At 44.1% G+C, this 27,696-nt stretch overlaps 1 long non-coding RNA gene across 1 annotated transcript in view; it reads left to right on the top strand.

Annotated features, from left to right (window-relative positions):
* LOC131383698 (uncharacterized) overlaps window positions 1–27,407 on the top strand; it is a 37,123-nt gene extending 9,716 nt beyond the window's left edge. Inside the window, exon 3 of the long non-coding RNA XR_009213933.1 lies at window positions 27,322–27,407. This is a non-coding gene — a long non-coding RNA (uncharacterized LOC131383698). The remainder of the gene's footprint in view (window positions 1–27,321) is intronic.
* Window positions 27,408–27,696: the final 289 nt, after the last annotated feature.

Genomic DNA, 27,696 nt, shown 5'->3' with positions numbered 1-27,696 from the left:
TCAGGCAAAGGGGAAACTGATAAGCACCTATCATTAAACACAGCGATGGCCTCAAGCACTGCAAAGAGTCTTTCTCTATATATCAATCTTTGCCTCTTCTTCTTAGGGCTGGCCTTTTTTCCCTTGTCACAATAAGATCATGGCCACTGTCAATATTAGGGCTCGGGATTCTCAACCTCACCCCCTTATCAGTCTAAATAGAAAATCCTCAGGGAAGCTGAAAACAGAAGAGAAGGTGCTGCTCTGACAACGTAACAGAGTGGGTGACAATATGCCTGTTTCTAGGTCGTCCTTTTAGTGTCCTTGGCCTATTTCATCTTGATTCCTATATCTAAGAGCCTGATTCATAGATGATTTGATGGTAAGGTGAATGAGTTACATGATTTTGGTTGTAAGTAGATTTTCTAAAAATAATTGTTGTTGGGAAGGATATTCAAGAGCTCTCATAGAATTCAAAGATGCACAGAACAATGAGTCACAGAAAAGAAGGACCTCAGTGGCCACGGGTCTTCCATGCTTGGGGTTCACAGAACCTTTTCCTTATAGCATCACCCTTTATGGGATTCATCTCCAACAACAACCAGCCTCAGTAGTTCCAGCAACTACCAGTTCAGTTCCAAATGTCAGATCCATGGGGAACAATTGGAATCGGCCTGGTGTGGATCACTTGCTCATTCTGTGCCAAAGAGCAGGTTCAAGAGGTCAGGTCACATTGTACTAATATGACAACTCTTATCGGAGCCCTGGGTGGAGGATGAAGCCCAGGTGATGGTTTCCAGAAGATGGTGATGAGCAACCAAGCCACAGAGCAGAGAGCACTGGCTGGCAGGGGCACCCTGATTTTTGGTAAAAGCTCTTCCATTGGGAAAATCCAGGTTCCCTGCCTTCCAGGGAAACCACTTGGCTTAGAGGAATCAACAGGGGTTTGGGAGTCTAAATTGGATATAAATCCTTGTTCCACTGCTTCCTAGGTGTGTGACCTTGAAGACATCACTTCCCCTCTCTAAGTCTCAGTTTCCTCGGGTATAGAATGGAAGTAGTAATGCCTCCTTTGTGAAGGGTGATGCGGGACTTGAATATATCCAACATATTAGGTGCCTGGAGCCTGGTAAATGCTGAATAAGCAAGTTGACTTATTTTCCCTCTCAAGGATTTTGTGTTTGTGACAATGAATATGCTTGACATCTGAAACAATAAGATATAAGACTCAAATTCAATTCTTCCAGAAGCCTGACAGTGACATAAATGAATTAAGAGGGCCCAGTGTAAGGAAAGGCCAAGCAAGGGAACTGACACTGAGCTCAATGTCTTGAAGCGGTAGGGAAAGAGGCACAGCAGAGAGCACGCACCTTATACAGGCCGCAGCCATGACCCTTCCAGCCAAGCGCTGCCATGCAGGAAGGTGCGGCCCGTGTTGTCAGATCTTTGAGCTTTTAAGGAAAAGTCAGAAATCAGATGTTCACAGGAAAGTTTCTAACTTTTAAATATTGGCAACGAATTCAAAATTTTAAAAATTAGTAACATCAAGAGAATGGAAAAACAAACTACAGACTAGGAGGAAATATTTGCGAAAGATATGTCTGATAAAGAGATCAGATTATTCATCCAAACTCTACAGAGAACTCATACAACTTAACAATAAGAAAATGAACAAACAATTAAAAGATGGGGAAAGAGCTGAACAGACACCTCACCAGAGGAAATATACAGATGGCAAATAAGCATATACGAAAAGATGTTCCACATCATATGTCATTAGGGAATTGCAAGTTAAACAACAATGAGATACCACTAACTGCCTATGCAAATGGCTAAAATCCAAAACACTGACAACAACAAATGTTGGCGAGGATGTGCGGCAGCAGGAAGTCTCATTCATGGCTGGTGGAAATGCAAAATGGTACAGCCCCTTTGGAAGACAGTTTGTCAGCTTCTTACAAACCAAACATACTCTTACCATATGATCCAACAATTGCACTCCTTGGTATTTACTCAAAGCAGATCCAAACTAACGTCCTCACAAAAGCCTGCATGTTTACAGCAGCTTTGTTCATAACTGCCAAAATGTAGAAGCAACCAGATGCCTTTCAATAGGTGAGTGGATACATAAACTGTGGTACATCCAGACAATGAAATATTATTCAGTGCTAAAAAAAAAAAAAAAGAGCTATCAAGCCATGAAAAGATAGGGAGGAAACTTAAATGCATATTACTAAGTGAAAGAAGCCAATTTGAAAAGGCTACATACTGTACGATTCCAAGGGAGTGACATTCAGGAAAAGGCAAAACTATGGAGACAGTAAAAAGATAACCGGCTGCCAGGGATTAAAGGGAGGGAAGGAGGGATGAATATGTGCAGCACAAAGGACCTTTAGGGAAGTGAAATGCCTCCACATGATAGTGTGATAGGGAATACATGTCACTGTATATCTGTCCAGACCCGTACAATATACAACACCAAGAGTGAGCCTTAATGTAAACTATGGTCTCTGGGCAATACATCAGTGTCAGGGTAGATTCGTCAGTTGTAACTAATGTAGCTTCTAGTGGGGACATTGATAATGGGGGGGCTCTGCATGTGCTGGGGCAGTGGAGTAAGGAAATCTCTGTACCTGCCTCTCCATTTTGCTGTGAACCTAAAACTGCTCCCCAAAAAATCAAATCTATTAATTAAAAAAAAAAAAAGGGTAGGCTGGGTGTGGTGGCTCCCACTTGTAATCCCAGCATCTTGGGATGCCAAGGTGGTGGATCACCTGAGGTCAGGAGTTCGAGACCAGCCTGACCAATATGGTGAAACCCCGTCTTTACTAAAAATACAAAAATTAGCCAGGCCTGGTGGTGTGCACCTGTAGTCCCAGCCACTTGGGAGGCTGAGACAGGAGAATCGCTTGAACCCAGAAGGCGGAGGTTGCAGTGAGCTGAGATCCCGTCACTGCACTCCAGCCTAGAGTACGAAGAGAGACTCTGTCTCAAAAAAAAAAAAAAAAAAAAAAAAGAGTAACAACCTACCTATCGGCCGGATTTGACCTGAGGACTCTTGGGCTGCCAGTGTATGATTCCTGAGAAACAGAGCCCACCTTCTCAAAGCCAAGCACCACCTGGTTTCAGGACTTCATCTTTCCAACCAGGTACACATATCAGGTGAAAGTGTCTTCACATTTCTAGGTTGTAGTCACCATCAGAGATGCCTGTACCTGCCCATCAGATGTTCTAATTAGCACAAAATAATAAAAGTGGCCATATGGAGGTAAAGCAGTTCTAGGCCCCAGCCCAGGCAACCTGCCTGGAGTTCAGCGACAGTCCTGGTTCTGGAATAAAGAACAGCTGAAGACCTCATCACTGCCTTCTTAACCTGAATGTCTAGCCTGGAATGTCTGTGGTAATTAGGGAAAAAAAAGAGAATCCTGAGAGGGGACACGAGGGCCAGACAGGGAAGATCCTCTTTAATCCCAGTTATGGAGACAGGGGATAGTCCTGCTGCTTGGAGCCCTGTGGAGGGAGTGGTGTTGGTGGCCCATGGTGTAGGAGTGAATGCAGCTTAGGGAACCACCATGAAGCTGACTGGAAGGCTTTGCAGGGTCCTGAGCAAAGACCAACACACTCTGTCCCCCACTAAGTTACCTCGGCCTGGGTCTCAAAATTACACCAAAGCACTGCTTCAGTCAGGTGACCAAGGTCAATATCAGCATCACCAATCACACCGACAGCATGTACTCTTATAAGACATGATGAAAGTGGCACTTTACCTCTGTGATCTTTTTCTCAAAAACCCCAGTCTAATTACCAGAAAAATATCAGGCAAATACCAATAGAGGGGCATCCTACAAAGTGCCTGACCAGAACTTACCAAACTGTCAAGGTCGTCAGAAGTAACGAAAGTCTGAGAAACTGTCACAGACAAGAGGAACCTGAGGAGACATAACGACGAAATGTTGATGACGAAATGTGATATGATGACCCACATAAGGTCCTGGAACAGAAAAAGAACATTAGGTAAAAGCTAAGGAAGTCTGAGTGAACTATGAGCTTTAGTTAATAATATAAACTATGAGCTTTAGTTAATCATGTAGTGTCAACATTGGTTCACTAATTGTAACAAATGAACCGCATTAATGTGAGATGTAAGGCGAGGCTGTGCAGGTGTTGGCGGGAGAAGAGGTGATAGACAAGAACTCTGTACTATCGGCACAATTTTTCCGTAAATCTAAAACTATTCTAAAAAGTAAACATTATTAATTGAAGTCTATTCATTTAAAAAGTCATGCACACAGTGAAGACTTTGAAGTCAGATAACCAGATAACCTGGATTTGCATGTTGGCTTTAATACAACTTTTGGGCTGGGCAACCTTGGGCAAATTATTTTAACCTCTTTACGCCTCTGTTTCATCATTTGCAGTGTAGGGCCAAGAATAGTTTTAAATTTTTTTTAACTCACTGGGTTGTTTGGAGAATAAAAGAATGTGTTGCCTGTGGAGTGCTTGGCTCAGTGCCTGCTACATATATAGCACTCATTAAATGATAAGTATTATTATAGGCATATATTCACATACACATGTACTGGGGTTATTACTGATGCAGGGTTTATTTTTATTGTTCTATTTTATTATTTTTTAAAAGCAAAAACTGTCATTTTTAAAAGTGTCATCCAGTTCTGTTCCTAGCATAAAAGGTCTTTTGTGTTTAAGCCAAAAGCACTTGAATTGTTTTTCTAATTATGTGGGCATCAGACAAGCAGACATTCACTGTTTGGGTTTGAATTTAGGTTTTGGTAGGGGGTAGGTATTTGTCTTCATCAGAGCCGAGGGCTTCGGCCTTTTAGTGGACTCCATTTCCCCGGCTACTCCTTCCTACTTCATGGGGCTTGAGGGTCACTGGGAGGAAGGTGAGGCGATCTGCATAAAGGCCCAGAGGACTTCTGGAAGGAATGGGACTGAGACTCCAACACTCATCTTTGAGGTTCAAAGTTGTGAGAAGGCCTCTGATGACGGACAGCACTTGACCAAAAGCTCCCTCACCCCGTCCAGCCAGAAAGGTGGTCTGGCTTAGCAACCCAAGCTCAACACTGTGGGTGGGTGAGGCCTCCAGTGTGCCAATGCTGAACACAGCCCTGTGGGTCCAGCACCTGGCTTCGCCTCCTTTGGCACAGAGGCCTACTGAGCACACCACTAGAACCATGGGACTTCCTGTCCCATTCTACACTGAGAAATGCTGAGCTGTCGAAGTCACCACTGCCGCAGACAAAACCCCACACACCGCCTGTTTCTCTGCCGCGCCCCACATGGGGTGAGAGAGACCTTGCTTCTGAGTCTTAAGCTCTCTGTTTTATCCAGAAACGTCATGTGGCTGCAGCCAAGGACACTGTCAGACTTCCCAGTTCCCTCTTCCAGAAGATAGTAACCAGGCCTTATGTCCTGGTCCAAGTAGGCCCTGGACAACTTGATCATCACAGAAGGGCCACTGGGGAGAAATGACTTTTCTACAGTAAGCAGGAGATACTATAATTTGGCTCTTAGCAGAAATATGACCTCATTTGGTGCCTTGAGCTGGAGGACTGTGCATTGGTTACCTGCAGAAGTGTCCACACACACAGACACTTGTAAACACACTTACGCATGTGCACTATGCACACACATGTACGTGCAGACATATGCTGCCCGCACTGCTTATTGTCTTGGCAAGAAAAGTTCTTTTTCGCACTCAGCTTTTCTTCCCAAGTCTTGGATTCTTGGAAGGGGACTGCAGCTGGGGATGGGGGGTGGGGAAGGAACAGAGGAGTGGCAGGCCATGTGGAGAGAAGCTAATTTGTTTCTGCAGTCGACAGATGGGGTGAGGACAAATTACACAGTGGGTACTAAAACTCCTTTTTAAATTCAACAATATTTGCAAACTGATCTGAGCCCCCCAGAAGCAATAAGAGCAAGTGTACAATCTGAGAACCAGTTCCAATATCTCTTAAGGGCGGGGCTATTTAAAAACCTTTAAAGGATGCCTGGCCTGTAGTATGTATATCGCCACGTAAATATTAGCCACAGCCTCATAGGGTCAGTAGGAAAAAGAAATGATAGATACATCTTGGATGTACAGAGAGTTTCCTGCTACAAATAGATGTGAGACCCTTTGGATATTCTAAAATGACGAAATTTAAGGTATAAAAGAAAAAACTAATTTTTTTTTGGTCATTTTTTGGTCATTGTAAAACAATGTATGTTAGTTGTAGAAAACTTAGAAAAGTATGAATAGTAAAATTTCCTCCACCCAGAGAGATTGGGTGTTATTTTAAATAAATATTTATAAATATTATTGACTCTTGAGTATATATACACCCAAACTAGGTAGAGCTATAGCTATAACTGTAGCTGTATGACTTGCAAATATTGTTACATGAAACGGAGGTACTGAGCATTTTCTCATGGTGACTTGAAATAATGTTAGTGTCCGTCTCTGCAAGCGTAATCACACAGATCTTTTTAAGCCATGAGAATACTTAGGAAAGAGAACAGAATTGGCTGCCCCACCCCCAACCTCCTCCATCCCTCCTGATCCCCCCGCCCCACTCTCCCCATCCCCACTGCCTAGAAGAGTGGGCTGCTGCGGTGAGCTGGGATATTCAGCATCCTTGGAACTTTTGTGCACATCTGGAGGAATGGTTACGAAGATTAATGTCATGCTCAGTGTCAGAACTCCCCCTGACATTTCCTCAGTTTATCCAAACAATTTAGGGGAGCTCTCTGGGGATTAGGAACCACACTCAGCAGTGCAAGGCCGACACTTAACCTCTTGAATTCTCATCTCCCTGGAGACACGCGTGCAAGTTTTATTCTTTAATTGCTAAAACAATGAGGTCGTGTACAAAACCAATACAGCAAGAGCTTAAGATAGTTTCAGGCAAGTATGCGAAAAAGGAAAATCTGGACCCACTGGGTTTATGGAAATTATATTAATATCTTTAAGCAAGGTTGGAAAGCCAATAGGAATGGAAACGAAATGGTAAATAAATTCATGTTTTTGAAACCATTATGTGTGTTACACAGGATCTTGAAGCAAATGAAGTACTTTAAGTGTGATTCAGAGAATAGTTTGTTATCTTTTTTTCTACTATGGGAAGAGATTTAGCTTCATTTTAAACCAGTTAAAGGCTGTTTAAAAATTATTTCTATTTATGAATAATGTATGTCATGTAACCAGTATGTCTTCCGTATTGCTTTGGCTGCCAGGGGGCCCAGGAACTCATCGATTCAACTTAAATTACTGCGTATCTATGTTGTAATATTCCCTCTGGTTTTGATTCTTTTGATTTTTTTCCCCTGATCCTGGTTTTTATCTAGTTAGAGTTTTGTTTTATTGCATGTATTTTTTTGTAAGCCACCTCAAATCTTTTGTTAGATAGATTTGTAGATCAAAACAACTTGGATTTGTGGTTTAGTTTAAGAAGAAATGAACATTTTGGTTTGGTTTTGGAGTTCAGCAAATTAGTGTGATTAGCTCTGATTTGAGGTTTACAGTTCTATTACGTTAAAGTCCTTGGTATTTAATACATCAAAGGGCCTGAGAGCTTGCACTTAACCTCCTGCTTGTTAACACTACACAGTGCATTGCATGTCTGTTTCCAATGATCACTGGGTAAGAAGCTCTCAGAGATTCTGTCCTGGAATCTTGCTCACCCTTTAGGCATGGTGGGATGGATGTATGAGGCCCAGTTTTCAAACACAGAGTCAATGAAGAGTTGAGGAAGGAAAGTGACCATACTTGCTCCAAAATTTCCCTGTATTTTTGCTTTTAAAGAGATGAAAACCCAAATCTTCTGTATGCAAGAGGATAACATGTCCTACTTTGCTCAGTATTCTACTTCCTGTTATAGCAATTCCAGAATCATCCACCAAGGTCACACGGAGAGGTTCTTACATCCTACACCTGTCCACCTTTCCAGGAGTTAGGAACCTTCTCCCCAGGGAAAGGAGAAGCTCTGGCATGAGAGATAGCAGATAGCATAGTCTCCCCAGGGAGGAGGAAAGATCGTAAACAAGGCTTGGGCTTGAATTCCAGAGCTTTGACTCTCCACATTGGCTCTGGTGGGTCCCCCAGGGAAGCCCTTGGATTCCGTCCAAGACCACTAATTTATGTTAACACCTAGACAGAGGATGCTTGTTGGGGTGGAATCAGGCACACTGGGTTCTGGTTGCTGCAAGGACACTCGCTCTTAGTCAGACCTCACGCCAACTCCTTAATATCTCTGTGTCTTTACTTCTCCAAGGCCCAACAGAGGGGTGAGGAGGCTGACAGAAGGGAATCCATTCATCTTGACCTCTGCTGTTTTTCAGAGACCATGTTTTCCACTTACCAGCCTCCTCATTTATTAGCTGCATGGCCTTGAGCAAATGACTTCATCTCCCTGAGACTTTGTTTCCTCATCTGAATGTGGAAATGATCTATTGATCATGAAGCTAACGAAGCTTAGGGCTCAGGGCCCCTCCCTTTGCGCAGGTTTCCTCCAAAGCCCTGGAAGAGGGCTGACAATGTGTTCACTTGGTCACATGTTTTGGCAAAATTTGTAAAAGCAAGATACTTTAGTCCCAATTGGTCAAGACTACTGTCCCTTTCCACGTGATTTCCTCTTTAATACTTTGCCATAATCATTTTTGGAATCAGGCTAAGGTGAAGATGAGTTGGGCTACCTCTGATCCGAGTTTAGTTAAATATATTTGAGTAGTTGCCTTTCTTTTTTTTTTTTTTGACAGAATCTCATTCTGTCACCAGGCTGGAGTGCAGTGGCGCGATCTTGGCTCACTACAACCTCCACCTCCAGGGTTCAAGCGATCCTCCTGCCTCAGCCTCCTGAGTAGCTGGGACTACAGGCACATGCCACTATGTCCGGCTCATTTTTGTAATTTTAGTAGAGACGTTGTTGGCCAGGCTGGTCTCAAACTCCCGACCTCAGGTGATCCGGCCACCTCAACCTCCCAAAGTCCTGGGATTACAGGCATGAGCCACCATGCCCGGCCTGTGTAGCTGACTTTCTAGGATAGGAATGGCTTCCAGTAATACTCCCACTTCTGCTTAAATATTCCTGCTTTCCCTTCAATAATCCCACTGTCCAAGACATGGTATTCCTAGAAGCCATCTAGCAAGATGAAATTTTTCTAGAATGTCTCACACCAGAAATATGTGGGTAGTGGAAGAGGAACAAAGTTGGAAATATATGGAGTCAGAGGATAGTCTGTGAAAAAAAAAAAACAAAAACAAACAAAAAAAAACTTCCAATCATCAGACATGTAAAACTGTAAGCAGGCAATTTGGTTTCTGTAGATATATAATTAAAATAGAAGTTCTTTCTTCTCAGAAACATGCCCAGTAATTCAGCCTATGAAATTATAAAGTCACCATTCTTTTTTTCTTCTTTCAATGGGAACCATGTAAAAAAATCATTTATTTTTTGTTTGTAGAGCACAAACCAATAACAGAACTACAAACAGCTAGTATATTTTTGTGTGAATTTGCCTGTTTTTGCATCTCAACTCTCAATAAAAAAAAAAAATTCAACCATGCTAAAGGAGAGACTGAATTACCTCTCTATTCTTTCCATAGGAAATAATAACACATCTTTGTCATATGAAAAGATGATCAAAGAGTATGTGGCCAAAAATAGAGGGATAAAAGTATTATAGAGGAATGCTAGGCAATATTTTAATTAAAATATTATGTAAATTTTATAGCTTTCATGATGTTTGCGGTATCTGTCAGCTTTTTAAAATATGAAATACGTGTGATTTCTTTTCGTACACTCAAATATTCACTTTTGATTTGTATTCGTAACTTCATAAGCCTCAGGGTATAATCTGGCTACTCTTCTGAAAATGGGCATAGTTACACCTGCTTTGCAGACAGATGGGAGATGTTCTTATGAGATGGGTGTAAAGGCTTCCCTGACCAAGGACTGGACTGCTTAGTAGATAGCAGTTATTATTATTATTATTATTATTATTATTATTATTTTATTGTACTTTAAGTTTTAGGGTACATGTGCACAACGTGCAGGTTTGTTACATATATATGCATGTGCCATGTTGGTGTGCTGCACCCATTAACTCGTCATTTAGCATTAGGTATATCTCCTAATGCTATCCCTCCCCCCACCCCCACCCCACAACAGGCCCCAGTGTGTGATGTTCCCCTTCCTGTGTCCATGTGTTTTCATTGTTCAATTCCCACCTATGAGTGAGAACACGCGGTGTTTGATTTTTTGTCCTTGTGGTAGTTTGCTGAGAATGATGGTTTCCAGTTTCATCCATGTCCCTACAAAGGACATGAACTCATCATTTTTTATGGCTGCATAGCATTCCATGGTGTATATGTGCCACATTTTCTTAATCCAGTCTATCATTGTTGGACATTTAGGTTGGTTCCAAGTCTTTGCTATTATTATTATGATTATTATCACAGGAGATACAGCAGGAAGTTTCTGTCTGCTAGGAGCTTGGGGAAACCCTTCGGTACTCACAGTGTATTAACTAAACAGAACACTTTCATTCATTTTAAGAGCAGCAGCACGTTTCTGGGGAATATCAAATTTCAGTGCCCTGCTGCACTAGATAGCTATAGTTTTGCACCCAACTCTATCTATCCTCTTCACTCTTTTGAGAAATGTTCCTTTCTCCACACCAGCCTTGTGGCTATGACTCAGTCATCTGTGTTCCCTGGGGTTCTTCCTACTCGGCTATAGTGATTGACCCAAAGTGACCGGATCACTGCTCTGTCTTGAAATTTTTGACCTTGACACTAGAGGGATCAGGTCTTAGTCCTTCTGTGGTAGAGGATCTTAGAAATGTGCTCTCGGTAACTGCTGGTGACCATGTTCCCAGCCACAAATGTCTGAGAAGGTGAAGTCAGAAATCAGAGGAAAAGAGGCATTCCAAATGAGGAGAGAGAGTCCCGGGGTGCTCAGCTCCCTGGTTCTTATGGCTCCTGAGTTCCCAGATATACTCCTATATTCCCACAGCCATGCTGCTTCTCTAATATGTGCCTCTATTTTTTCCTGAAATAGTCGAATTGGCTTTCAGGTAAGACTCATGTCAGCCTACACCCTAGGAAGAAAGGTGAGCTGGAAATGGGCCAGACATTGCAAGATTAAAACTCATTATTGAACCAGTTCAGTTCCTGTTTGAGCTGATATTGTGCACTTCTATTATAACAGCCCGTCAGAAGCTAAAGAAATCCTCTCTTTGGAGGAAAATAACATCATCTGGAGCTTCTAAAATTTTTTATACGAAAGTTTTCAATACTCAATAAAAAGTTATTGGCCGGGCGTGCTGGCTCATGCCTGTAATCCCAGAACTTTGGGAGGCCAAGGCAGGTGGATCACTTGAGGCCAGGAGTTCAAGACCAGCTTGGACAACATGACAAAACCCCGTCTCTACCAAAAATACAAAAATTAGCTGGGCGTGGTAGCACATGCCTGTAATCCCAGCTACTTGGGAGGCTGAGGCACGAGAATCGCTTGAAACTGGGAAGCAGAGGTTGCAGTAAGCTGAGATTGCACCACTACACTCCAGCCTGAGTGACAGAGTGAGGCCCTGTCTTAAAAATAAAAAAATTATCAGGCATACCAAGAGAAAAAATATATACAATAGAAACAGGCCCACAGGTGATCTGAGTATTAGAATAATCAGCCATAGACTTTAAAAATTGAGATTAATATATTCAAGAAAATAGATGACAAGTTGAATATTTTCACTAGAGAACTCAATCTTTAGAAAAGAATCACATGAAAATATTAGACATTAAAAATATAATAATTGAAATTAAGAATACAGGCAATGATTTTAATATCAAATTAGATACAGCTAAAGAAAAGTTTAATGACCTGAAAGATGGATTCATAGAAAATATACAAATTGAAGCATAAAGGTTAAAAGAATAGAAATTTAAAAAGCCATAAAATATATATGAAAATGGTGAAAAGATCTTTCTTACATGCAATTGGAGTCCAAGAAGAGTAGAAAAAAGACAACAAGACAGAAGTCACTTTTAAGAAGATAAACATTTTTTAAAAACCTGATAAAAAGGTCAAACTACAGATTCATGAATCACTAGGAGCTCCAAGCTGAATAAATACAGAGGAAAAACACACCTTAGCACATGAGAGTAAAATTGCTGAAGGCCAAAGACAAAGAGAATTTTAAAAGTAGTTAGAATGAAAATGACACTTGATCATCAAAGAAGCAAACTAAGACTGGAAACTGAAATGATGTAAACCAAAAGACAATGGAATAACACATTGAGAGTGCTGGGATAAAATTATTGCCAGCATAGTTTATAGCCAGTGAAAATATCCTTTTAAAATGGGGCCTCAAAGACATTTCCAGACAAACAACAACAGAGAATTTGCTATCAGATGACTTGCACCAAAATTAAAAGGAGCTTCCTCACAAACTTCATTTAGAAGTGCTAAAAGAAATACTATCTCAGAAAGATGCACAGAAATGCAGGAAGAATTGACAAGCAATGGAAGGGATAGATATGTAGATAACTCTAGATGAAGTTTGACTGCATAAAATCATGACAATACAGTTGATCCTTGAACATGGGTTTGAACTGCACAGGTTCACTTATGCATGGATTTTTTTCGATAAAATTACACCGGCTGGGCGTGGTGGCTCACACCTGTAATCCCAGCACTTTGGGAGACCGAGATGGGTGGATCACAAGGTCAGGAGATCGAGACCATCCTGGCTAACATGGTGAAACCCCGTCTCTACTAAAAATACAAAAAAATTAGCTGGACGTGGTGGTGGGCACCTGTAGTCCCAGCTACTCGGGAGGCTGAGGCAGGAGAATGGCGTGAACCCGGGAGGCGGAGCTTGCATTGAGCCGAGATTACACCACTGTACTCCAGCCTGGGCGACAGAGCAAAGCGAGAATCCATCTCAAAAAAAAAAGAAAAAAAAATTTACACCGAGTGTACCTGCCTCTCCTGCCTCTCCTTATGATAATTCACTTCTACTTAATAAGTAGTAAATATATTTTCTCTTCCTTATGATTTTCTTAATGACATTTTCCTTTCTTTAGCTTACCTTATTGTAAGAATACAGTTATAATACATATAACAGACAAAGCAAGTGTTAATTGACTGTTTATGTTATCGGTAAAACTTCCAGTCAACAGTTGGCTATTAAGAGTTAAGCTTCGGGGGATTCAAAAGTTAAATGCAGATTTTCAACTGCACAGTGGATTGGCACCCTGAACCCCAGCATCATTCAAGGGTCAACTGTGATAATATCTTGTGGCATTTTAAATACATGTAGAATAAAAAATATTTGACAGCAATAACATTTAAATTGAAAGAAAGTAAATTAAATTAACAAAATTAAAATGTCTTAATTTTGCTGTTTATAAACGGTAATAGTACTGTCATCTAGTAGGCTTCAATAAGACAAGGATGCTTATTGTCATTGTTAAGAAAAGTCCTAAAAGAATAGTATGAGAATGTAAACTACCAACATAATAGAGGGTAAAATTTAAATAACAAATAAATAATTAATTGAAAAGAAGACAAGAAAATCAAGAGAGAAGAACATAAAACAGATGAGACAGATGGAAAACAGATAATGTGATTGTACATATACACCTATAATTCAATATATGGGCACTTACATTAAAGGTGAATAAACTAAGTATTCCTATTAAAAGGCAATGATTGCAAAGCTAGGATTAAAAACAAAAACAAAAATAGAATTACATGCTGCTTGTCGGAGACACATCTTAAATATAACGACCCCGTGAGGTTGAGTGAGTGAAAGGATGAAAAAAACATTCCCTGCAAATGAACTAGGCTACTAGTTGCCAATGTTATTGGCAAAGGCAACTTTAAAGCAGAAATAAAGAGGGACAGTAATAAAAATGATAAATGATAATAAAAAGCGTCACTCCGCTGGAGACACATAATTCGAAATGAGTATGTGTCTCACAACCAAACTTCAAAAATGAAGCAAAAACTGGCCCAGCGCGGTGGCTCATGCCTGTAATCCCAGCACTTTGGGAGGCAGAGGTGGGCAGATCACCTGAGGTCAGGAGTTCGAGACTAGCCTGGCCAACATGGTGAAACCCCGTCTCCACTAAAAATACAAAAAAAATTAGCCAGGCATGGTGGTGTGTGCCTCTAATCCCAGCTACTTGGGAGGCTGAGGCAAGAGAATTGCTTGAACCCGGGAGGTGGAGGTTTCAGTGAACCGACATCACGCCACTACATTCCAGCCTGAGTGACAGAGGGACTCCATCTCAAAAAAAAAAAAAAAAAAAAAAAGCAAAAACTGACAGAACTAAAAGGAGAGAGAGAGAGAGAGAGAAATCCAAAACTATGGTGGGGCTTTTAACACACATTTCTCAGTGACTGACAGAAAATAGCAGATGGAATCAGTGAAGACAGAGAGGACCTGAATAACACAATTAACAAACTGGGCTGACCTGATATATACAAATTACGGTACTCGACCGTTGCAGAAAGTACTGAACTTTCCTGTCTCAGAGTCTCTTGGCTCTGATAGTCTTAGTTGGTTTAATTTGTTTTTTCTTTTTCTGTTTGTATTTCCACCATTGCCTCAAATCTTTTTTGAAAGCAGTAAGAGTATCAATAAATACATTTAAACTGACATAAATGGAAAGGCAAGGTGTGAGTTCAGGAGCCCGAGAACTACGGTTTTCTTTCTGGCTTCTACCTGCATAAACTTGGACTTAAGGTTCACAAGGAAAAATAGAAAAAATAATAGCAAATTTACAGGGTCCTGGTGAAGCTTCTATAAAATAGTGCAAGTAAAGTGGCAGTCCAGGGCTGCACTGAGCAAGCGTGCCAGCCACCCACGGTAGCTGTTATTCTTATTATTGTTACCATTACTTTTGAAGAGAGCAGGTCTTTTAAATGATGAGACTCTGAACTTGCCTTCCGTCCGAAATCCTCCAGGCAGGCAATCTGCTGAGCCAGCTTTTTTGCCTGCACATGTCTGAAGAACAGGAAAGAAAAATGGATCAAGCTGGCATTTTCTCCCAGCTCAGCTCAGTAAAAAGCTGTAAAAACAGGCTGCACGTGCCTCTGAGCCAGGCAGGGAGGCATTGAGGACAATATCCCCAGGGCAGCGGGTGGAGGGGTTGGTGCTCACCACAGAACCAACGAGGATGAGGCTTTTCTGCTAACAAGGTCCTTGCAGAATGCCCATAACGAAGATCATCTGGACTGGGGCAAGAGGTCTGACTTTCTCTGAATCACACCAGGGAGGGCTCAAAGGCTGTCCCCATAGATTGGGTCAGCATGGGATCCTACATACTTATAAAAAACATAATACATCCAACTCTCCTTGGAAAATGTCTACTCATTTTCAAAACCCTAGGTCAATAGGAAGCCTCTGTGAGTTCTCTCCTGGCGCTCCAATGCATCATCTTTCCCTGATGTGTCGCTTCTGCCTCAGCACCTACTTTTTTTTTGGTGGGGGGGATGGAGTCTCACTCCGTCACCCAGGTTGGAGTGCAGTGGTACAATCTCAGCTCACTACAACCTCTGTCTCCCAGGTTCAAGCAATTCTCCTGCCCCAGCCTCCCTAGTAGCTTGGATAACCCACCCCACCACCATGGCCAAGGCACCTACCACCACGGCCAGCTAATTTTTCTTTGTATCTTTAGTAGAGACGGGTTTCCCCCATGTTGGCCAGGCTGATCTCGAACTCCTGACCTCAAGTGATCTGCCCATTCCTGCCTCCCAAAGTGCTGGAATTACAGGCCTGAGCTACCACGCCTGGCCTCCCAGCACCTACTTTTATTGTGACCTTGTCATGCTGTTCTAGGATCACTAAATGACATATCTGTCTCCCTCAGCAGGCTGGAGGTTTATTATATCTGAATTTTCAGACTCAGCCCTGGACTGAGCTCAGAGTAGTGAAGGCATCAGAAAGCACACGTATGAGGGAATGAATAAAAAAATGGAAAAAAAGACTTTTATTCGGCAAAGATCTATTTAGTCCATATAATGTGCCATACACTGCTAGCTAAATGTGAGATACAAAGCAATGAACGGAAATAGACAAAGTCCCTGTCCTCATGAAGCTGATGTTCTAGGGAGGAAACAGGCAATAATCCAATACACAAATAAACAAACAAATAACAAATAAATAAAATAAACAAAAGGTAAGTATTTGTGATAAGTGCCACCTCTGGGGCCCAGGCCTGTTCAGAGGATTACCTGTTCTGTCTTCAGGTAGAGGGCTGGATTAGTGAGAGGCCTATTTAGTCATTATGTGGGCATTGCATTTAGAGGGTGAGTGAACTTCTTCAATATCCCTGATTTTTCTGTACCCTAAAATTTTCATTGCACTACATTCAAAATAAACAAAACACAGTCCTATTAAAGAAGCAGGTAGCTCAGGGTTTAGCAAACCCTAAAACAATTAGGCCAGGGATGGCAATTATGTACCTCTACTGCCTACGACCAGTCCTAGGGCAGACATTGCTAATGGATCATAGCACTCTTTCCAGCTGAGCCTAGGTTCCTTCTCTGCCTAGCACTTCAGGCAGCCACAACCAATCAACCCCAACTTGCACGCAAGTTGAAACCTCTCTGCACCCCTAGCCTGGGGCATTATTATATCTCCTTTCTGGCTGAGAGAGTATAGTGCTGTGGCAACAACTTCAGGGGAAACCGAATCCCTGAACCGATCTTGGCAGTGGCACTTAAAAAAAAAAAAAATCTGAGAAGAAGAATTGCTTTTCAAATATTTGGTTTCCAAACATATTTATTTGCAACTCCAAGTCTACTGACCATATGCATTACATCTGTTCTGGATTGGGATTCAAACAAGGTTTCTGATTTATTAGCTTTAAAAAAATACATCTCTAGGTACCTCTGCACAAAGATGCCCATGAAGGAAGTCTCAGTCTCACAAAGATACATTTCCCTCTCACCATAGGAGTCAAGAGTATTTAGGACCCTAAAGTCCATGAGCAAATCCCATTGCTTAATTTAAAAGAAGGAGAAAAAGGCCTCTGTTAGGCAGCTTCCGGTGCCTTAATGTGAATTACCCAGCCCGGCTGATTTCATATAGCCTCGCTGAGGCTTCACAGCTCAGCAGAGGATGTGCCTCTCTCCTGGGGCTGCCTAGGCTCAGACGAGTTTGCCAGGCTTTCCTGGGTGGCCCCTCTCTGCAGTTTCCTGTGGGGAACATGGCCTATCCCCTTCAGCCCTTGAATTTGCCCCAGGGGGTCCTCTGGGTCCTTGCCCATGGTTGCACACGGCTCCGCTTCTGCCGCGACCTCCGTGCTTAGCCCTCTCTCCTGGGGAGGGCAAGAGGAAGTGAACTGGCTCTTACTGTGTCCCAGCCAGTGGTTATCCATCTGGCTGAGACAAGCGTTTGGATCTCTCGCAGTCTCACTTTTCTCATCCATGAAATGGGAATGAGAGTAACTCCATCTCTCTGGTTGCCACGATGATTTGATGAACTGACTGAGATCAACAGTGCAGCTCATAGGGGCTGCCCATAAATGATGGGTCTGCAACCGGCCTACAGCTGTGTGGATGGGTTGATTTCATTTTCACAAGAAGCCAATAGACTGGTCTCTCATGCATTGGGGTGCATTCGAATCACCCCAGAACCTTGTCGGAAGACACATTTTCTGATCCCACGCACGGAGTCTGATTCAGACAGTCTGAGACAGACTGAGAATTTGCTTTTTTAACCAGCACTCCAGGAGGTCTGGACTGGAAGTCTCTTGACCACCCCTGAGAAACTCTGTACAAATAAAGAGAATCTCACCTCAGCTTTGCAGATAAGGAAGCTGAGGTTCTGAGAGGCATAATGACCTGAGGCAGACCACAGCAGTAAGTAGCTGAGCTGGGATTTGAACCAGGACCAGGACCGTCTGATTCCCATTGGGGGCTATTTTTGTCTGAGGAAAATCCCTGCCCACGGCGAGCCCCTCCTTCAGCCCGCCTGTCCTTTGGCACATCCTCTATCTCTTCCCACGTCAGCCTCTGCCCAGAGAGAACCTGGCCACCGGAGAACATGCTGACCAAAGGTGGCTTAAAATCAAAGCACTGTCGCTCGCTAGCTGCATGACTTTGGGCGGCTGTTTAGACTCCCGCAGCTGTGGATCTGGGATTCTGTTTGCTCTCCACTTGCCAGTCCACCCTGCTCCACCTGCCTCAGCGGGCTCCCTTGCCCCCAGCCTCTGCTGGGTCCAGTCAAAGGGGGGCAATAGCAGGAGACTGGATGGCAGGAGGGAAAACAGGTCAGAGTGCTTTCCTCCCAGCCTCTCTTGACAGGCTGTGTGACTCATTACCGAAGGCTACAGCTTCCACTGGGTGGCCCTCCCTCTCTCCATGCAGCAGGTTTTGTGGGTTCTGATGATCACGCCTCCTGCTGTCCCTCCAATCCTAGGGTTTGCAACAGCTCCCCACGGTTGCTCTCCTGGGAGGACTTCAGCAGCCCTGTCAATTCCCCTTCACCTGCCACCGTTGTAAAAAGCCCTCCAGTGACCCCCTCCTCAATTCCCCACGTGAGTAGCCATCTGTTCCTGGACCCTGCCTGACGCACAGTTTCTATAGCACAAGGAGAATCCTGAGAACTCCATCAGGGTCTGGCAAAGTGTGGCCTGTGGACCAAATTTGGCCCACCACCTGTTTCTGTAAATAAAGTTTTATTGGAATGCGGCCACGTTAATGCATGCATGTTTTGTCTATGGCTGCTTTCACATTACAATGGTGGAATTGAGTAGTTGTAACAGAGACCGTATGGACCTCAAGCCTAAAGTTTTGACTCTCTGACCCTTTACAGAAAGTTTGCCGAACCCTGAACCCCATCCTAGAATAAGCTAGTCAGTGACAAGCCCCCGGGCACAGTGCCCAGCTCACAGTAAACTGTGGTAAGGTCTGGCTCTTCTTGCCTGGGTGCAGTGGCAGCAACTCGTATTCTCTCAGCCAGAGAACTCGGGAGCTGGAAAGGGGGTCGGGGAGGGCTACCATCTGCTTTATAGGATGCTGGGTCAGAAAATCCTTTTAAAAAGCAAGGTTTCTTGGTGGCTTGCCACTTGATGTGCAGGAATCAGCTCTTCCTCATTCTTCCTCTCAGCACCTAGCTCGGGGCTCCCAGCAGAGTCAGCATCTATAAATGTTTGCTGTTAGATGAATGAATTCAATTAACCACCCATCAATTGGGGTGGAACTTTGCAGAGACCCAGCTTTTATGCAAATCAGCCTCCTTCAGGGATGCTGCAGCTGTCGCCAAGTCTTATCGGATTTTCCGCCAACACTGATTTCTGGAATCCACCGTTTTCACTGTATCCCATTGGCCACCTCCAGGCACCACTTTCCTTGGTGGCCTTCCTACCTTCAGGCTCACCCCTGCAGGCTGCTTCTGCATAGCCTTCAAAATCATGTTTCTAACACATAAATCTGATCGTGCCATTCCTGTTCTGAAAACCTGTCCATGGCTCCCCACTGCCTGCAGATGATCTCGTCTCTGCTTGCTTCAGCACAGCAGGCAATGCCCTTCTCCATCTAACCCTGTCCACAGACCCTAGCTCATCTCTCACTTCCCCCTCCCCTCTCCTCCACATTATATTCCAGAACCCTGCAATCTTTCTAGGACCCCAAACATACCTGGATATTTGTCACCTGCTCCCTGGAGCTCCCATCTGCACCTCTGCTCCATGCCAACTCCTACTCATTATTGGGGCCTGTCTGGGGCTTCATCTCTTCCAGGGAACTAAATTGCTTTCCTACCAGCTACACTGGGTGTTTCTCTGGGGCTCCCCAGTATCTTGTGCTGTTCTCTTTGGAAACTTGGAATGTGTCTACCTGTTGTCCTCCCATGCTGTACTATAAGCTGTGAGCAAGGGGGGCTATACATGGTGGCCATCCCCCTGGCTGCAGGACACAATGGGTGCTCAACCAGTGAGAGGCTCCTTCCTCCCTCAGCCCAGGCCCTTCCCACCTCTTTGTCCTGTTGTATCCTCCTGAGTACATATGCCCAAGTCTCCTAATCCGTGAGAAGCTACAGGATTCATCTTTCGGGATGGAGGAGTACATGTTTGTACCTAGTTTCTGCCTAAATACTTGAAGATTCTTGCAAAGTCCAAAACAATGGCTGGAATGAAAGCTACATTATTTAAACACTAAATTGAAACATATTATTTCAAAGAGAAGCAGCCACTCATTTGAATTTCAGAGCTTCTTGGGAAACCCGCCTGCAGCCCCAGATGATCTGCATGTCTTTTGTGCGGGTCCAGCCCCTCGTATTGATGGGCCTGATTGGGATCTGAACTGGAAATCCAGCTTTGTTCTGAGAATGAGATGACAACTCACCCCTTAGCAATTTTTGCTTTCCTTTCTCCTTGAAAGACCATGTCAACCACAGAAGAAATATAAAAGGGCATAACTTGGGTGGCTGGTGGGGAAAAGGTGGTATTTAGCCACTTAATGAGGGTCAAGTGACTTCAGGGGCCAGGAAGGAAACGTAAATGAGGCAACAAGATGTGGAGCCACAGGGAGGGAGGGGCCTAAGGCAGAGAGGGGGCCTGCGGCTCACTTCCAGCCTTCGGTACTAGGGTCTTTCACGAGAAACCAGAAATATGGATTTTTTTTATAAGAAATCTGGGTTTTTGATGTCAGCAATGAATTCAAAAACTGAAGCCTGGAGGAGGTCAAACAAACCACTTCAGGTGAATTCAGCCTGCTAGGCCTGGGTTTGCAACCTATGGTCTTCTCTTTACCAAACCTTGATGCTTGCTTTCCTTAGGAATCCTCTCACCATCCATTTTCTTACTAGCCCCATCTCACAGATGGGGGAACCAAGGTTCAGAACCACATGCACAGAGCCACCGGGAAGGGATGGGCTATGTATGATTCAAACCCAGCTCTGTCTGATTCCAAAACCCTGGTCCCTCCACGGTGGCTGAGGCTGTGGCAGGGCCTGCCCTGGGTTTTCAGGCACAGAGGGTGGACTGGTGCTCTGCAAAGCCCTGCTCATCTCCCCACCAGCAGCCGGGGCAGAGGATCCCTTTGTGTGAGCTCAGCATCTGGTTGTCAACTGCAGGCTGGCTTGGCTCCATCGTCTGGCTCCATGTGAGAAATGGGCACTTTAAACGTTGCAGATGCAGCTGGTGGGGTAGGCAGGCACTGAGAGAGGCTTCAAGGTTGACATACACCAAGAAAGGTTCAAGATGGGGGGACAGTGGGTCCCTCTCTCCCAGTCCCGCCCCATCTCCCCATCTCCCGGCCCTTCTCTCGTCTGTCCTAGTGGGCTGTCTGTCTGTCTGCTTGTCTCTCCTGACTCCTCTTTCCTTCTCTTCCTTTGTCTTCTCCCCTCCGTGTCTCCCAGCTCTCAGCTCTGCCCTCCGGCCTCACTCCCTTTCCCTCCCCTTCTTTCTCTGTCTCTCGTCGCCTCCATCTCTTTCACTATTCCTCCTTTTCAAGCCCTCTCTGTCCTTTCCTTTCTCCCTCACAGTTTTCTCTCCTTTTCCCACCCATTATTCTTTCTTCTTTGCCCCCCTCCCTCCATCTCTCAGAATAACATGCAAAAACCTTTCACTCCTGACTTCCTTCCCACATTCTCACACAAAGAACAAATAAAGAGAATGTCACCAGCAAGCATCAACCACTGCGTTTCAATAGACCCTTTGCTCTTAGGAGAGGGACAGACGAATTTCTAAAAAAAAATTCTCTCTCTCTCTCTGACATATTCATGACTTGGCATCCTATAGCAAGTTAAGTATTTTTCCAAACACAGCTAAACTGGTGTGCAGACAGCTAATGAATTCTGCTAAAAGAAGCTTTCATCTGCAAGTCACTAAAATGTTCTGTTGTTTATTCCCCACCATTTCTTTATTTCTCCACAGTCCTCTCCCCCTACACACACACACACACAAACACACACACACACTCATATGCACCCTCCCTCTCACATGCTCATACACATTTCCTTATTGCCATTCCTTTGAAGGGAAAAAAATTCCAGATCCCAAATGTCTAGCAAGGTTCTCTTACAAGATCCTCGGGAAAAGGGCAACTAGTGTTTGCTTAGTGCCTTCTGAATTCCAGGGGACCCCTCAGCCTTGGCTAGGGCCCTCCCAGCACCCCTGCCAGGAGAATAGGCAACCAGCCATACAGGTGAAAAGCCTGCAGGTCAGAGAGGTGAAGTGACTTGCCCAAGGCCACAAAGACAGGCTAGAGTTGAAAGTCGAGTGTCAAAGCACTCCATGTGGCAGTCCGGAAATTCTGCGGGTAATTTCTGAGGGCCAGAAAGAAGCTTTTGAAGATCTCCTTTGAGTAAAGCTCATGCATTACTGCACCCGAGAGTATTTCCTCCCCTCTCACAGATAATAGCAACATCAGGAATTTTATCCAAGCTTCATTTACCTCATACCCAGTGTTTCATCTCATCCTTAGCTAACTCTTGGAGATCAGGAGGATGGGGTAGTTTCTACCGCCATTTTGCAGGCAGGTAGACTGAGCCTTGGAAAGGTAAAGTGACTTTTCCAGGGTCCTCGGTTGATTGGCATGAGGGCAGAGGCTAGAACCCATGTTTCCGTGCCTTACTATGGATGTGGGTATCATCACCTGAGTGGGAGACTATAGACAGGAGAGGTTTTCAGAATGACACTGCAGGTAATTTTTAAAAAGTCTAATCTTGCTCTGTCAGTTGCAGACCTCATTTATTTGACCTTTGACCCCAGTTTCCACATCCGTCAAATGCAGATAATAATTGCTGCAGGATTCAGTGTCAGAAAAGGAAAGAAGTTGGATTTTAAACAATTCTGAATTTAAAAAACAGCAACCATTCCATAGACCCTGTAGGAGACATTACTAGTGCTCACGAATGGCTTGATCGCCTCTCTGTCCAGGTGCGTGAAAGGCTGCATCTCCAGCCTGCTTGGCTCAGCAGGGCCAGGGGACTTGCTTTGACCAATGGGTGTGAGCAGAAGTTACAAATGTCACTTCAAACGCATTTAATTGCTGGCTTGAGAACCCCCTCTTTCTCTCTCTTCATCTTTGGCATTGACTGAGAAGACTTCCTGTTCCAGATGATGATGTAGAAGATGGTGGAATGTCCTTCCACCGGGACTGTGGAGCTGTTGCATAGAGAACAGTTGCCCTGTTCTCTGGCCTAGACCCAGAACACACTCTGCAGAGTGAAAATGCAAGCTTTGTGTGCGAGCCACTGAGATTTGGGGTTGTCTGTTACTGCAGCACAACCTAACTCATGGCAGTTAATAGTCACTATAATGTGGGCACGTAAGTTAGAGTCTCTCAAAACGACTCAAGTTAGTTTGCTTCCAGATGACCCGTGGCGATGAGGGACAAGCCTACTCACCTGCTAAAAAACCCTTTGCCCTCCTTTCCTGGCCCTGTTTTCTGGCCTAGTCTTCTCCTACAAGCCCGGAGCAGACTTCTGCTGAGTCCTTTCTGATTCCTGCTCACAGAAGGGAGACCTCCTGGGGTCTGGGGAGTTTTCATGTCCTACCCATGACCTCCTACCCACCCCATGTACTCCTGCACCTGCTCAGGCCTCAGCACCCCTCACCTGGACCACAAAACTCCTCCCTGGCCCCCTTGTTCCAAGTCCTCCCCTTCCTGTCCATTCTCCACACTGCCCTTTGGTGATTTGTCCAAAACACTACAGTAATTAGGTCACTCACTGCCTAGAACCCTCCTCCATGGCTCCCTTTGCCCTCAGGATAAAGACCAAGTTCCATAACTGAGCTCTTCTGGATCTCATGCCTTCAAAGCTTAGTTGAAATGTTCCCTCTTCCCTGACTGTTTGCACTCTCACACACAATTTTGTAATTTCATTGTTTACATATCAATATCCCCCACTAGACTGTAGGCAACTTCAAGGGCAACATGAGTGTTGAGTCCAGAATTTGACCATAGTAGGCAATGAAGAAATGTTTGTTGAGTAGATAAATAAATAAATGATCTAAATTGAGTTCTAGTTCTTCTGTCAACTGAGTATATGATTCTGGGCAGTTTATTTCTCCCTCTGAGACTCAATTTTCTCATCTGTAGATTAGGGTGAATAAGGTTTTCCTTGCCTGTTACATTATCTATAGTTTTTAAACTCCAGGCCCTTTTGGAGGACAGAATATTTGCAATTCCAGGGGATGTGGGATCACAGCATACCATGTCTGAGGATTTTGGGGGAGAGTAATGAGATAATTGATGCAAAAATTCTTTGGAGCCTATACAAAGTTAAAGGATTATTGTTCAGACCCAGTCCCTGCCTTTGGAGCTTACATTCTAGAAGGGAGACAGAAACACATGGGGTGCATTCTCTTATCACCCATCCTAGTCCATGGCAGGTATTACAAATCATTCACTGCACTTTAAGCAGGCATCTCCAATTGATTCATATCGAACTGCAAGATACAATCTATTTGCCATTCTGGCTACAGAAGGAGAAACAATCTTCCCAATCCCAGACAACCATGTTAAGTGCCTCATTGACCCCAGAGAATCAAAACCTCAGCCTCTGTTTATTGAGCACCAGCTTCAAGCTTGGTCCTTTCCCCACATAATCTCTTCCAATCTTCATGACGACCATGCAAGTCAGAGACTGTTACTCCCGTTTCACAGGCCAATCTCTGAGACCAATACCTGGGGCTGCTGACCCTAGTCCACCCATTTGAACCTGGGTCTGTCTCCAAAGGACACGCTCTTGCCACCCTTCCACACCACCTCTCTCAAACAGGAGTGTAGCAGGTCAGGCAGGGGCCAAAGATACCAGCGGAGCCATCCACAGGGCTGTAGAGAGAACTAACACCCAGCTACCCCTTTTCCGGCAGGAATTTTTTGTTCCTGCTGTATTCAGAGGGCCTGCCAGGACTGGAGTCTGTCTATTGGGAAAGGCGGCTCATGCTATTTTGATGTTGAACCCGTGTCCACGGGCCCAGTGATGGACAAGCCTTTTACGCATCTCAAAAATAAAACTCACAGAGTCATTTTCAGCTTGGCCCGAGCTGCGGGCACAGCCCCAGAGGCCTTGGCTCTGCTAATTCTCTCATCAGCCTAATAGGAGAACAATTATCACAGTCAGGATACAAATTTAGCTCCAGACACTTCTCTGGGAACTCAGAGGGCTTGTGACTTATGGCTTCATTTTAAAGAGGAGCAGATTGTTGACACGAACTCTGGGTAGTTCTCATTTTTCTCGAGGAACTAAGCTGTACTTGCTGTTAATGGTAGAATCATTAGGTCATGGCTGAGGTCCACAAGAGGATAGGAAACCCAGCAGCTTGGATGTAGGCTGAGCTATCTATAATTAACCTAAGAGCCTGTTTATTTGACTCTCTCAATTACAGACTCATTTAAATAGCATTAAAAATAAAAGATGAGCCCCAGGAGCAGCAGAAGAAACATAAGGATGCTCTTTTGTCCAAGATTTCATGGGACACTATTTGAATGCATAAAAAGCCACTGATAGAGCAGCCACCAGGAAAACTTTCTTTAACAAACTTTAAATTGAGGCAAAAAAAAATGCAAACATGAGCAAAACTGAGCACCCACAGGCATGTTTTATAGCGAAGTCAAATGATCAGGGTTTGGATGTCAGCTCTGCCATGGGTTGGATGAAACTTGTGCGAGTCATCTAATCTCTGGAAACCTCAGTCTCCCCCTCGGAGGATCAATGGAAAGGGGTCAGCTGATATGGATTACCATCATAGCTAACACGTCTTGAGCATTTATGTGCCAGGCATTGTTCTACGCCCTTTATTTACAGTAACTCATTTAGCTCTTACAGTTCCACAATGAAATAAGTGGTTTTATCATCTTCCATTTTACAGATGAGGAAGCTGAGGCACAGAATAGTTAAGTGACCAAGCAACGCTCAAGGTACCAGTGTGTGGAGTGTGGAAGCTGGGATTTGAAAGCAGGCAACCTGGCCCCAAAGTCTATGTGCATAACCTCTAGTCTACCCTGCCCTGGGAAGAACCTGCACCACCAGAGGCCCTCAAAACATGATTAAGTTGAATCTATTTCTTTTTCTTTGTGTTCCAAGTGTGGCTTTCTGATGGTCGTGCACATTTTTCTATCTGGTATAAATAGCTTTTTTATTTTTCTCCCTCTGTCCCCCCTCCAAATATCAGTCAATACTGGAGAGAACATAACTGTTTCTGGTTCATGGTGACAAGGTCAAGGCTCCTTTGGAGAATGCTTGTTGGTGCTGTCTCCATCCTGGGCTGAGAAATCACGGCATTTATTTTAAGCTGAAACATTCTTATATTTAAAGCTTGTCATCAGGCTGAAGTTTGTTTATTGCATTCCATAATTATGATGAATATATTTTAAATAGAAAAAGATTTGAAATGTAGGACAGCTGCAAAAAATATGGTGTCAATCACTGAGAATCAGCCCACATCTGGAGTTAGAACTTGGGTGGGAATGGCTTGTTTTGCATTTTTATGACCAGATGCATCCAGATTAGAAGTACCTTATAAACTTCACCCAGACAACTGTCAGGGCCAATCAGCCTTAATTGAATGCGACATTTTCTCCACCAATCCGCCCTGAGCCCAGGCCAAGAATCCCCCCTGTATCACGCACAGGCCCTGTGTGAGCTCTGCTTGCTGTGCACATCGGATCTGTCAAACACAGGCCAAATTAAATACTGGACTTCATTCCACAATGACTTCCAATTAGAGCAGAATGAAGTCTGGAGGGCTTTGAATGCCCCCCTTGGCCCTGTTACTTGGAGACACAATCAGTGGAAAAAGGGGAGCCAAGAGGTCTGCTGCACCCCCATGCTGTGCCCTGTGCATTGTGCACTTAATATGTGCCAGCCTCATGCATTAAGCACTTACTGTGTGCCAGTGATCATGCCCAGCCCCTTATATACACCCTCCCTCTTAGTCCTTCCAACAGCCCTGCAAGGTGAACATGACGCTCCCACTTGACAGGCCAGGAAACGGAGGTTCAGAGAGATGAATGGAGGGTCTGGCCCAAGTTTGCAGGCCAGGAAAGCTTGAATATTCTCATCATTCTCATCAGCCGGCTTCATTTGGCTAATGGTGGTTGTCAAACTCCCATGGGGACATTCGGACGCGTGGGAGGGCATTTTGGTTTGTTCCAATGACTGGAAGAGCATTACTGGCTTCAGTGCCAGGGACCCGGGAATGCTAAACCTCTTGCAATGGGGAACAGAGCCAAGGAATGAAGAACGGTCACCTCATCCCCCCACCCTCGCTCACTTATTATCTCTTGATCTGACCCCACACAGGCTGGCACCTACAATTAGGGAGTATATCATTCAGTTTGCAAATCAGGAGGCTTTGAGAATATTTTCTTATTCCAGATTTCCCAAGACATCGTGTGTTGATGCATAACTAACACTCAAGTGCCAAAGATTGTAACGGAGAAGGGGAAACAGGACAAGAGGAGAGAAGGAGGAGGATTTCATCTGTTCCAAGGGAATATCCAGTAAATATCACCCCTCAAAATTATTATCAAGGTCATCATTATTACCTCTAAGTTTTGCAAATCAAGGCCGAATTCTGCTACAGGTATGTGTGAACAATAAAATCTTCACAATCTAAGATTTCTACTTCCCAAACTAGAACTAAGGCAGTCTCTTAAAGGAGTAATCAATTATAATAAGAATAATACTGTCTCATGGTCCAGCTCCTATTCCATGAGCTTAACGTATGTCATCTCCAATCCTTACAGGAAT

Source organism: Hylobates moloch, unplaced genomic scaffold (assembly GCF_009828535.3).
Source record: "Hylobates moloch isolate HMO894 unplaced genomic scaffold, HMol_V3 SCAFFOLD_6, whole genome shotgun sequence".
Classification (NCBI taxonomy): domain Eukaryota; kingdom Metazoa; phylum Chordata; class Mammalia; order Primates; family Hylobatidae; genus Hylobates; species Hylobates moloch.
This window is presented reverse-complemented; position numbering and strand designations above follow the sequence as displayed.